The sequence below is a fragment of the Rhinolophus ferrumequinum genome, chromosome 5, assembly GCF_004115265.2.
Source record: "Rhinolophus ferrumequinum isolate MPI-CBG mRhiFer1 chromosome 5, mRhiFer1_v1.p, whole genome shotgun sequence".
Taxonomy (NCBI): domain Eukaryota; kingdom Metazoa; phylum Chordata; class Mammalia; order Chiroptera; family Rhinolophidae; genus Rhinolophus; species Rhinolophus ferrumequinum.
This window is the reverse complement of record NC_046288.1, coordinates 47,428,880-47,442,041: the sequence shown is the minus strand read 5'-3', so window position 1 is coordinate 47,442,041 and position 13,162 is coordinate 47,428,880. Positions and strand designations below refer to the sequence as shown.

The following is a 13,162-nucleotide window of genomic DNA, read 5'->3' as shown; positions in this document are numbered from 1 at the left end:
TATTAATGTGTGTAATGAGATGCTACCTAAGACTCTTTCATCCCTCGGTCTATGATCTGTGATTATACCATGCTAACATATTTCCTTTAAGCTACTGCAACTACAAAGAATTAGTATCACAAGTCAGGGACAAATTGGAAGAGAACAAATCATCCTTCAAGGATTGTTTGAGTATCTCTCCTGTGCCAGGTACACTGCTGCGAATCTGAAATTCAGAGAAGAAAAGAAAAGGAACACTATCTCAGCTCAGTGAGATATAGCCAAGTGAGAAAAAGCCAAGCAAGTAATTATACAGCAGAGAGGGGAATGCGATACCCAGAGAGGTGTGCTCAGAAGCCCCCCGAGGGGCAGAGATGAGGGAGCTTATGAAAATTAGGAAAGGCTTTGTTAGATTGGAGTAGGAGACAAGTGACTTACATTAAGATGATAAATATGAGCTGCATGCTGAGGAAGTGTGTAGGGTGCTACACATACCACAAGATATCACATTTTAGACTGCCTTATAAACAAATAATAAAATCAGCATTTACTGTAATAAAAATAATTTATCAGGCCATCTCACACGGTTTTCAAACTTTATGAGGAAAATATTAAGTCAATTTCCTTTTAATAAATATTATTTAACGACTGGAACATTTTGAGGGACATATATGAACACACCCTGAGTAGAGGCAGCACGTCACTCAGGGACAATAATCTAACAGGGAATTTCAGACAACCTTGCCTGGGCTAAACGCTGTGCAGCACCTGGCAGACAAGGTGGCAAAGCCCCTATAAATAGTGATGATTCACTAACATGACATAAATCAAGATTTTAACTCACCAAAAACTAACATTTTGATTTAAAATCACAAATCAGTGCCATTAAAATTCATCGGCAGACCCTAGCACATGAGTAATGAGATCATATCAACTTATATCTTGTGACCAAAAGGAAAAGGTCGTTTTCTAAATGGTAATTCAGATTGGACAAATAACGCACTGTATCAAGTTTTGTAGCCCTAGGCCATATTTGGCTAAAAACAAAGGTACATTATGCATGACTAAAGAAAACAGTGAAAATCTGAGCAATTAATTTCCCAGCTATGTTTCCCATAAAAAACCATCACTACTATGATTTGCTTACAGCACACAACCTTTTTTTGCATTGCACAATGATCTAAGTGTGTAATAACTTGCATATTTCACTAAGATGTAATATCCTTCAAAACATCCTTATAGTGAAAGTTTTCCAAAGAAATTATTGATCTCTGGAATGTCTTATGTTTTAAAATTACTGACAAATCCTTTCCTATTTTTCTTGCATTTAGAAATAATTCTTCTTGATCACTAGAGTGTAAAGAGGTATAACAGTACAAAGACTATTTCGTTAAAGACCAATGTCCCAGTTGACACAAGACATTTCCCATAATTTTCGCAAAACAATAATTAGGAGAGTTGTCACAAGGATCCTAAAAATATATGTAAGAAAACAAGTATTAGTTGGCATCACTTCAGTATAGCAAGAAATTTCCATAAGTGCTTTTTCAAATTATTTTCAAATACTTTCTGGCTGAGCCCTCTCATTATTGGTGGAGCCTTTTGTGTTTCTTTCCAGAATTCAAGAACGGCTCAGGTGGTTGTGCTTCACAGCAGATATGTTTGGTACATTCTCTTTCTATATTAGAGGCAATTAGGGAGCTCTCTTCTGTTTTCTTTCACTGGCACCTTTGTGGCTGCTCAGGCACTGACCTCACCTTTGTGGAAAGGTGACTAAGAAAAGAGCAATTCCTGTAACTCAAGGAAACCACGGTGCTCCTTCCTAATCAATAGAAAACAAGTACGAAGGACCCTGAATCCAGCTGGAGTGGAGCGGCTCAAAAAGAATAAGACACTGCACCGGACAACTTCCGGACGATCTTCTTTTAATGTCTGAAATCCTAACACCGCAAGGGACAGACAGAAATTCGGAGCCCTGACAGAAACAGGGACGAATAGACATCGGCGCAGAGATCGACAGAAAGTTGAGTAAGAGAAAGACAGTGAGACAAGGAGCAAGCAAGTCAGCCTCTAAATGAGAGAGAAGGAAGGAGTGTGGGAGACAAGGGACAAAGATAAGGAGACAGAGAGGGAGGGACACACAGAGACAGAAAGACACGAGAGGCGGGTGGGGAGAGGGAGACATTGAGACAAACAGACCCTGGGAGAGCGAGACAGAAGGCGTGGGGTTGGGAAGAAAGACGGAAAGAGAGTAGAGGAAGAAGATAGAAACACTGAGAATGTGACATAGACAGAGCAATAGACAGAGGGAAAGAGACAGGCAGTAGCAGCAAAGAGACAGAGACAAGTCCGGGGCGCGGGCACCAGCCCGGGGCGCACTTTCTCCCGCTACAAGGCTGGGTCCGCAGAGGCGTCCGAGGCAGGTGGCTCTGCACGAGCTGGACGTCTCCGGGTGGGTCTCGGCGGGCTCCGCGCCTCCCCGCCCGCAGGCTCCCTCCCATTTCTCCGATTCCCGGGCAGCGCTTCGCTCACCCTCCCGCCCCATCCCTGGGCCGTCAGGTCCTGACTCCCCGACTCCAAAGCACGTGTCCCGCCCGCAGACGCCTCAGCCACCGATTCCTTGCCTGCTCCGGCACGAGGTCTCGGGGTCCCGACAGAGCCGCCCGCGCACAAAGCCCAGGCGGCCGCCGCCGCCCCAATGCCGCGCAGCTCGCTCCCGTCCTCACCCCTGCATGCTCGCTCCCATCGGGAGCGGAGTGATGCCGCCGAGCCCCGCGCCCGCCTGCTACCCGCCCCGCGCCGCCCCTCTGCCCGCTCAGCTGCCGCCCGCTCCGCAGCCTCCCGCACGCGGGACCAGCCCCGCCGCGCCCGCCCGCCCTCGTCCCCGCGCGCTCCTTACCCGCCGCTGCGCTCCGGCACTGGCGGACTCCCCGCAGTCCCTAAACCGTCCTGTCGCCCTCGCAGGCCCCGCACCAACTCCGCGACCCGCGCCCACCGCACCGTCAACTTCTGGCCGCCGTGGCTGCTCTGCCGCCGCCGCCGCCGGACTTTTTTTTCCTCTCGCTACTCGGCCGCCTCTGGAATTTTTTTTTTTTTTTTTTCACTTGCCCTCTCCAGCTCCCACTAGTGATTGGAGACTGAGAGCCAAGTACTTAGCAGAGGGATTACACTTCTTGACGCGCTTGGAGCTGCCCCAGCAGTGCTGCCTGCGTGCAAACTTGGGGAGCCTCGGGGCATCGCACCCTTCCCCAGCCCTGGATGGAGGGTGAACTTCCAAAGCTTAGCCTGCTTCTCAAAGCATCACTTCCATTTCAGTCATAGATGCTTTCTTGCCCATGTGTAAGAAGGGGTTTCAAAAAAAAAAAAAAACACCTAGGTTTAAAGAACAAAGATTCATGGAATTACTGCACATTGAGAGCTGGAATAGGGTCCCAAAGATGATTAGTGCAGTGGATTTAAACTTTTCAGGGCCATTGACACTTGAGAAGCTGATAAAACGTTGACACACCTCATAAAAGAAAATACATATACACATCAAATTATGCCTGCAATTCTAGACGGGAGTTTTGGAACCCTGAAACATACAGTTGGGCCTCCTAGGAAAATATTTCTTCAAATATTTGAAATAGTTAAAAACAAACAAAAATTAGCAAAAAAAAAATTTATTCCATTTGTATTTGATGAAATTTCACAACTAAGTATTTATTTTAGAAAACTATATAACTTCTTTACTTTGTGGTCTCCTTGCTAAATCTTTAAGTTTTGAAACATTTTCTAAGAAAGTAAGTATAAATTAAGCTGTCCACAGTCTTTCAGGAGACTTTGGGGAAATAGTTAACTTTTTTAAATCAGCCATTTTGCCAACTCTATCTCCCAGGGAGATATCTAATGACTTCCAAATATTGTTTTTTTTTCTCACTCCCAATGTCTTTCAGCTGCCTAAGCTCCAGAACTAATTTCCTCGTTTTGTAAATATTTTCCATCTTCCAAATGTATTGATAAATCAACATCAAGCATGGGATTTAAATAATACAATTTCACTCTGACATAGCTTTTTTCCCAATTTTCTTCACATCTATTTCTCTTGTCTAATTCTTAGCCTACCATTTTCTTTCAACTCTTCCCTTTTCTTAAATAATTCCTATTAAATCTTTTGACATCAGACATTAAATATAATCCTTCGACTATATCAATAAGAAAATAAATTCAATTGTATACAAATTTATTTTTTGCAGGTCCCACTTAGGAGCAGGTGGTGCTCTAGGCATTTATGAAGAGTCTGTGAAACATGGGCACATTTTCACCATCAAAGAAATCTTAGGGTCCCCACAAAAGTCTATTTGCCCCATAATGTATCTGAACCATAATATTATCAGGACTAACCTGCATTCTAGTTCCTGGTGCCGGACTGGAAGAAGAAAGTTCTATTTAACATAACACTACAAAATTTTCAAAAGAGATAGCATTTGTCATTGGCATGGTCTCACCTCCCTTACTCAACTGCCGTTCTATTCCCTAGTACCAGAACTTATTGTTCCAAGAATCCACAGTAGAATCTACCCATGTTACCCTTACCCCAAGTCCTCTCTGCAACTAGATTACCTTCCTCCTGGTCCTCAGTCAAATTTTCTATGATCTCCATCTTCTGACATTAACTAGCTTGAAAGAGGAAAGATGTGATTGAATGGATCCCCTCCTACTGTGTGAATTACTGATAACTTTTACTTACTGATAACAAATACTGGGAGCGCCAAAAAATGTATGCCCGTGGACACTTTGGTCAAGATTGCTCAAGCAGTAGTTCACCGTAATCAGAAGTGTCTAGATGCTGATGGTAACCACTTTGAGCACCTCTTGTAATTGCAGAAGTCAAACATGACGTGTATTCGACTTTTGTTATCGGTATATATTGAGTATTACAATGCTAATACAGTTTTCCTTTCTTAAAATGTGTATACATTTTATTTTTTGGCACCCTCTGTATATTTTTCCTTTTAGAATTTCAGTCTTCACAAACTGCAATGAAATAAATCAGACATTCTGGGAAAAGTTTTGGAGCAGAGTATTTGGGTTGCCCATATATTTTCAGAAACTATACTAAGGATTGATTTTCCTGGGCTTAAATATATTCAGCAAATATCCTCCTAAGCATCTGTTGGACATAAGACACTGATCCTAGGAATACAGGCATCTCTGGGTACGGAAGACACAGATTCCATTTCAATTAACTTACTAGAAAAGTACATAATTTTTTAAAATTATAAGATATGTATAAAAAAATCCAAATCAGAGGAATAAAGAAATTTCTACAGGTTTTCATTTAAAAAAAAAAAAAGCCCTCTGGGTGAAAAAGAATCAGAGAATCAGAGAGGGCATCTTTACGGAAATTGTATTTGAGTTGGGCTTTAGAAAGTAGCATTTCAGTAGGTAGGGATGGGGAATATAGGATATAAGCCATTGAACAATCAACGCTTATTGAGTATGTACTGCTGTTTGAGATTTAAACCCTGTCCATTCCTTCTTGAAACTCATAGAAGAGACAAGATATTAACAAAAAAAAACAAAAAACAAAAAAACCAGAACATTCTGTGAGAAGTACAGTAATCAATACATGAACACACAATTAACTATTGGAGCAAAGAAAAAAAAAACACTATTCTGCCTGGGAATATCAGGAAAAACTGCACAGAGTGGTCACATTTTATCAGGGTCCTGAAGGATCTTTAGAGACCAAAGGGCAGCTAGAAAGAGAACAAGTATTCTAAGCAGAGGGAACGGTATGAAAAAGCACAGTGCATTTAGGAAGAGCTGGTAGCTCACTGCTGCTACCCAATTTATGAGGAGCAAGTACAGCAGATGAATCTGTAAGCAGGGTTCAGGAATGACCTTGCCAGATATGCTAATGAAATAGATTTTTCCTTGCTAGGCAATGGAGAAGCATTAGAGATTTTTAAACCAAGAAGTAAAATGGTGGATTGGGATTTTCAGAAGATCATTTAGAAGTTGAGAGGGAGAAATAGAAGCACACAACTGATTAGGAGTCTGTCATAAAGAGTAAGATCTAAACCAAGACAGTGACAAGGCTACCAAGATCACTAGCAGACTTGAAATATACTTCAGACAGAGTTGTAGAAACTTCCTCCCTGCTTGGCAGCTGGGATGGTGGTGATTTTAAAGGCAATAGGGATCACTAGGGGTGGAGCTATTGAGAACAAGAGGAGAGAGAGGCTCAGTTTGGTAGAATCACAAATTTGGGCAAACGCACAATTTCTTTTTTCATCCAATTGTAAAAGTAAACCATCTCGAAGTTCCAAGTATCCCAGGAGACGACACCAGGGCAGCCAGAGAAAGGGTTCTCAAAGAATTCACAGGCTTATTTCCCATGAAGGAAGACATTTGTCCAAGTCTGCTGGATTCAAACCATTCTGGGAATTTAGACGAAGCTAAATAAGACAGACCTGAGCTGTGATCAGTGCTTTCAGCTGCCCGTTTCTCCAACTGTTTCCTCTTTGTTGATACCCTTACTCCCACATTTTTCCCTTTTCCATCTCCCCCTCTCTCAAAACTCTACAGGCTCTGACAACCATTAATATTTTATTATAAATCAAGGTATACTACCTTATGCTTTTAAATTATTTCTCTCTAAATGTGGAATAAAAGATTGTATCTTTTATGAGATATTTTAGGAATGCAGTGAAAGAAATATTTCAGTGGAAGGAAGAAATCTTTTGCTTTCCCCATGACTCATGTTGCTGGGGTTGCCTTAAAACCCACTGCTAATGCATTGACTCTACATACAGAAAATAAGAGATTAAACCGCTCAGTAACTGGAGTATTTAAATCCTTGACATAAGGATATATAAGTATTGGTGAAATGTGTAGCTTCTCAAATAAAAGCCAAATTTATTCAGTTATTACCATGTGCTAAGCACACTACTAAGTACTTCACACATATCAACACATTGAGGTCTCATAATAAGGTAGATAGTATTTGTTTCCCATTTTACAGATGAGGAAATTGAGGTGCAGAGAAGTTAGATGACAGGGTCAATGCCATGCTACCAAGTGGAAGAGACAGGATATGAACTCAGGAAGTGTGACTATGGCACCTGAGCCTTAGTCAGTGCACTAACTACTCTACAGCGTGAGAACATTTTTAAGTATCTAATGAACAGACACTAGACAAAAGTCCATAAAGATCGTGAATCTAAGGTAATATGTAAGCTTGATCCTAGAAAGTATGAAAAGTCAAAGCATTTGAGTCCTTCATATTTTGTTAAAGTTTCCTGTGCTTCTTGGAAAGCTAGCAGCTGGAGGGGTGGGTGGGGAGTTGGTGATGCCAGAACAGGGGAAATGATATGGTTTGTGGCTTTTAAAATTTCCCTCTCTGGATCAGCATTTAATACCTTTGGCTAGGCCCTCTGCCAAGTTGTGAACTTCCTGAGGATCCCTCCCCTGTCTCACTACTCTCCCCAAACTTTTTTTTTTTTTTTTAACACAACCACTTTTGGTAGCTAGAAATGGGTGAGTTCAATTCAAAATCAGATTTTTCCATGCTGTATAGCACATTGCATCATAAGGTAGTGAGATTCCCACCACAAACATTCAAGAAAAGGTAGAGAAGGGGATATTATGGAAGGAATTCCTAGTGGGTGGGAGGGCAGATCAAAAATCTCTAAGACCAATTTCTACTTTCCGAACTTATATTTAACGTAGTTAATATGAATAATTTAAAAAATACAAATATTAAAATAAATATAATTTTATATAATTCATATAAATATTAGTGTTAATATTCATATGAATATTAAATAACTTTACTATTACTATGAATGACTATATTGCTGATAATTCACTCTGGTACATAATAACTATATGAACTCTCACAATTGAAATACACATCAGATTACTCCCATACTTATGTCCAATACTTCCACTCTACTTTCTCCTATTCCCTTTATTTGATTTTTATGTAAAACCACTGTGATTGCATATAGGAAAAAATAACACAGAGAGTCCAGTTCTATAACAAGTTAATTTTGTCCAATATGCAAGGTCAAGAAAAAAATAGAATTCCTCAGTTGAAACAGAATAAGCCATGAAAAAATAAAAAATCTGAAGGAGAAATGCTAACATGATTTCACTTTCTTTTTGCTCTCAGCATTGTTCTTATTTTTCTTAGTAAAAGCAAGCATAATATCCACCTATTTATATGCTGCCAAATTATTCTGGGCCTTATATAAATTAATCCCTTTGAACTTGAATTTGAATACAACGGCATTTCAATTGTTAAAATTTTTTCTAAATTTCTAAAGCCCGAGCAACATTTTTCTGAACCACCCTGATCCATACACCTACATAATTCCTGAAACTGGAAAATCAGGAAAATTTTCTGCAACAAAAGTTATAAAAAGTAATTCTGTTTCTTTGGAATCTCATGTTCCTGATGACTTTTTCCTTCTAAAATAATTTGCCAGCCCTGGAACTTCTCAGTGTTTTCCTGACTCACAGTATATTTACAGTGTGTCCCTCAGGAAAAAATATATAGCAACTATTTCCTACTGTACTCGAAAAAAACTAAAAAGTTAGAGAACAAAATCACCTGAAGAGTAAATCTCCAATTAAACGACATGAAAAGAATGTTCTTTGACTCTTATTAACTAAAAGCCTATTCTTTCCATCATATGTTCTTAAATGAGAGAATTGTTTTAAGCTAGTGGAAAAAAAATTAATCTCTGTTCCATGAATTCAGAGATTGTGCTTTATATAAATTCAGAAAGATTTAACATTGTGTTAAGGTCAGAAATAATATTGCAAATAACCACATTAACAAAATGATGACATTTTATGAATTCCTAGTTGACATTTCTAAGAATATCATATGCATTGGTGGTACGAGACTTATCAGGGAGGTCATCTCATAAGTTATATAAATGTCTAACCACTATGTTGTACGCCTGAAATTAATATAAAATAATATTGCATGTCAACTGTAATCGAAAACTAAAAAAAAGTTTAAATAAAAATAAAAAATTGATACATGTGTATTATACATAAAATTAGTATAGAGGTAGGAAAGAGGTATTAAGCAAAATATTGCTTTTTTTGGCTGCTGTTGTTTTAATCACCTCCGCTCTCCAGGATGATTGTCCTTGGGAGCATAATAGAATAGTGTGCATGCATGATGCTCAGAGGGAGGTGGAAAGGTTAGAAACCAGTTACCAGCGAGCCTTGCTATCTATTCTACCCAAAAGACATCAACCTCAGAATTTCTTGCCATTCTATTTATTACTGTACTTCCCAATAAATGAATATCAGTTTGAAGGCATTATTTCAGTATACCTATCAGAAAACAGACTTCTGATGTGAAGATTCCTAAGTTTTACTTAGGAATTAAAAAGCAGCATTCATGACGATTATTTGTAACGAGACTTACAGTGGTGATCATTATGTAGTGACACAAATAACAAATTATAAAGTTGTACACCTGAAATATATTTCATCTTTTTTTAAGTTAGCAATGCTTTTATAAATTTGTGAAATATGTATAATCTTATATACCAATTTTACAAGAAAAAAAGCAGCATTTATTTCTATATAACTACAACCAGGCTGACTTCCTTATACATAATATTAGTTTTGATACAGCAGAAGATGGAAAACCATATACCAACAGTTCCATTTCTTTAAAACTAGTTCCCAGGAAATTATTTAAGTTCTGGGTCTTACTAATTTATACAATTTAGACCTAGAATATGTCAATAGAAATCTAACAAATTTGGAAATGAAGAACGATTCAGACCGTTGAATTCCCCATAGCCTAGCTATGTAGTTTTATAAGTATAGAAAATTCATTAAACAGCAATTCACAGTATTTTTTTCTTAATGTCTTATCTGGTTTTGTTTTTGTTTTCTTGTAAAGCAATGTCTTATCAAATCCTTTAGTCATGGTCTATTTTGTTTCAGTCATATGGGTGTTACTGTGAAGGTGAAAAACTAATGACTGCAGCAGGAAAAAGAATTGATGTGTCATGAATTATGGCCCTGTTTACACTTCTACTTTAACCATAATCGTTTGTTTAAACAAAAAGTCTGCATTTGAATTTCCACAATTGTGTGCATATTATAAACATCTCATCTTTCACCCAGGCTCAGCCAACACTTGCGTTTGTTGACATCAAGGAATAAAATTTTATACTAACAAATAATTATCCTTCATAAGAAAATATAAACAGAACTCTGATTCATAGACTTGCTAATTAACACTGCTATTAACTAAGATTTTTGTTAAAATAAGTAAAATTTATGACATGCTAATCATTTGTTTAAACCATTTCCTTTATCTTAGGAAAGCTTATCTTCTAATGTTTGGCTGAGGCAGCTGATACTATTGATTTTACCTTTAAAAAATCTTCATCTCCCTCACCTTTGGCATACCAATATAGCCACGAAGTATAAGACATTACACTTCTTTTCCTAGATCATATCGTAGTCATGTAATTTCCTCCCCCATGTTTTCTTCTTTTCTCATAGAGGGATTTACAAGATTTAGGATTCACTTCAATGTGCAACACATTCTTTCACTTTGGTTTTCCTATTGAAACCAGTGTATTTTCATAGAAAACACATTAGTAACTCTACCTTTCTATGTTCTACATCTGGATTGCAGCCTCCTTGCAAATGAGCACCATAATTACTTCATTCCCTGGACTTTATCAGAATTCATGAGCAAGCAGAACTGTTAAATGCAGCCCTCCCAGTAATCAAGCCTAACTAGATAATCAGCAAGAACTTTCAAAGGAAGTCAGTGAGTTTTTCTCATTGTGTAATAACCATAATTTACTCACATCCTTATTGGCTACCTCTAAATCTTCTATGAGGCAGTTTTACTGTGGTGCTACTAAAACCAGGAAGACAATAACCTAAAATTTCATGGTATAAATTTACTTAATAACTGTGCCTCAAAAGATGAACAGAGAAGAGTGATTAACGAGTCTAATGAGCTAAGCTGAAGAAGATTCAATTCCAAGTCAATTTTCACAAGGTCTTTGTCTATCTTATTTACCAGGTAGAGAACATATTCAATTGATTATCCGAATTCTAAGCTTTTCCCACTTATATGTGGCCTCGTTAATTCAACATATATTAGGTTGGTGCAAAAGTAATTGCAGTTTTTGCAATTATTTTTAACCTTTTAAACCGCAACTACTTTTACACCAACCTAATACAAATAGACATTATGCTGGATGCTGAGGCTGTGTTAGACATAAATCTCTGTTTCAGTTGAGTTTATGATTCAGAGAGGGAGTTACATAAATAGCAAATTACTAAACAATGTGCTTATTTATCCTGATTTATTAGTTACAGTGCTAGGTGTTAGGTATACAACAGAGAGAAAGACAGACAGGCCTCTGCTCTGGTAGAGGGTGCATGCTAAGTCCTAAGATAGTATCAAGCGTTAGATCCTATCACACAGGGGCTGCTCAGACTAGCCTTTAGAGGATGAGAAAGTCATTCTGGAGGCAGTGCTAGCTTAATGGATTCCCAAAAGGAAAATAAAACACAGCCAGACAAAGGGCAAGGAAAGGCAGAGTGTCCTGATGCACGCGCCCAAAAAACAGAGAGATTATCCCGCAGTCAGGACACTAGTGGGAGTTCAGCATGGCCGAAACAGAGGATGTGCAACAGGAATCTGGGAATGCAGAGGTAAGCAACGTAATCAGGAACCAGATCCCGAAGTCCATAGCAAGATGAACCATTATAGAATCTGAGGCAGACTGTTGGTGTTCAAATCCTGGTTCTAGCACTTACAAATTGTGTCTTGACTTTGAGTGTGCTGAGCCATTGTATTATCAACTTGGTTTCTTTGAGGATTATATACCATATTCTCTTTCCCTGGGTCATTCTCTGTTATCATTGACCAGATAAGGAAGTTGTACATGATTTAGGAGATGGAATTGAAGCAGTAGCCAATACCCTCTGAAGTTCATTGTGTTGGATATAGTGATGGACAGACCCAGAGGTACCTGGAGGGTTCCAGCTTTCCCTCACTCTCCTCTGTTCCACTTCAGGCTCTTCTTCTCCTCCATACTGGCTCCTCTGACCACGAATAGCCCAAGACCCATCACCAGATGCTTAACTGCAGAGCACAGAGACAACAGCTCCCATACACTTATCCACCCTCACAGTCCCACTTGAGTGGCTAAATGGGCTTGGCTTTTCTTATTGACAAGCTGGTGACCCATCTGATCTCCCAGCTTCTCCTTTAAGACCTTTCTTTCTAACATCTCATAATACTATACTTATCCTATAATAAATCCCTTATCCCATAACTCCCAGTGGATCTGTTTCCCTGACTGATACGTTGGACATGTTGCAAAACTTCTCTGTGCCTCAATTTATCTTCAAAAAGGATTATAATAGTTACAATACTATCTGCTTTATGGAATTGTCTTGAGGAAATAATGTATGTTCATTAAGTGATAGTTATCTTAAGGAGTTTATACTCTAGTTTAAAGTGAGTCAGATGTCAATAAAAGATTTTTAGTGAAAAGGTACGTGGCCAGACTTGTTTCAGAACAATCAGTCTGAGTGAGATGTGGAATACAAATGTGAGAGAAGCAAAGACACGCTTGGAAGTCTGTCACAGTAATCAGAATTTGAGATATTGGTATTTTTAAGGAAATGACACTATGATTAAAGATGTGGACAGATTTGATAGCCATTAAGAAACTAGAAATGTCTTTCTCTGACTTATCTCATTAGCATAACATTCTCAAGGCCCATCCATGCTGTCACAAATGGTAAGATTTCCACTGTATGATACCACGATGTAAAATAAAAAAGCTGAACTCGTAAAAACAGAGAGTGAAATGGTGGTTACCAAGAGTGGAAGGTGGTGGCGGGGATAGGAAAAAAGTTGTTTAAGGGTACAAACTTGCAGCTAGTAGATAAATAAGTTCTGGAGATCTAATGCACAGTATAGTGCTCATAGACAACAATATTGTTTCATAAACATCAAACACACGAAGAAACTAGGTGTTGATTATCCCCACCACAAAAAAAAAAAGAAAGGATATTTATGTCATTTGATAGAGGGCTAGCTAATGCTACAAGGACAATTATATTGCAGTACATAAATGTATCCAATCAACATGCTGTACACAAATATATTTCAATTTAA

The 13,162-nt window shown here is 38.6% G+C and overlaps 1 protein-coding gene across 3 annotated transcripts in view; it reads right to left on the bottom strand.

Moving 5' to 3' along the window:
* Nucleotides 1–3,037, bottom strand: part of BMPR1B (bone morphogenetic protein receptor type 1B) — a 368,296-nt gene extending 365,259 nt beyond the window's left edge. For all 3 annotated transcript variants that reach the window (XM_033106682.1, XM_033106685.1, XM_033106686.1), the window contains exon 1: nt 2,879–3,037. The gene's annotated coding sequence lies outside the window, so the exon portion shown is untranslated. The remainder of the gene's footprint in view (nt 1–2,878) is intronic.
* Nucleotides 3,038–13,162: the final 10,125 nt, after the last annotated feature.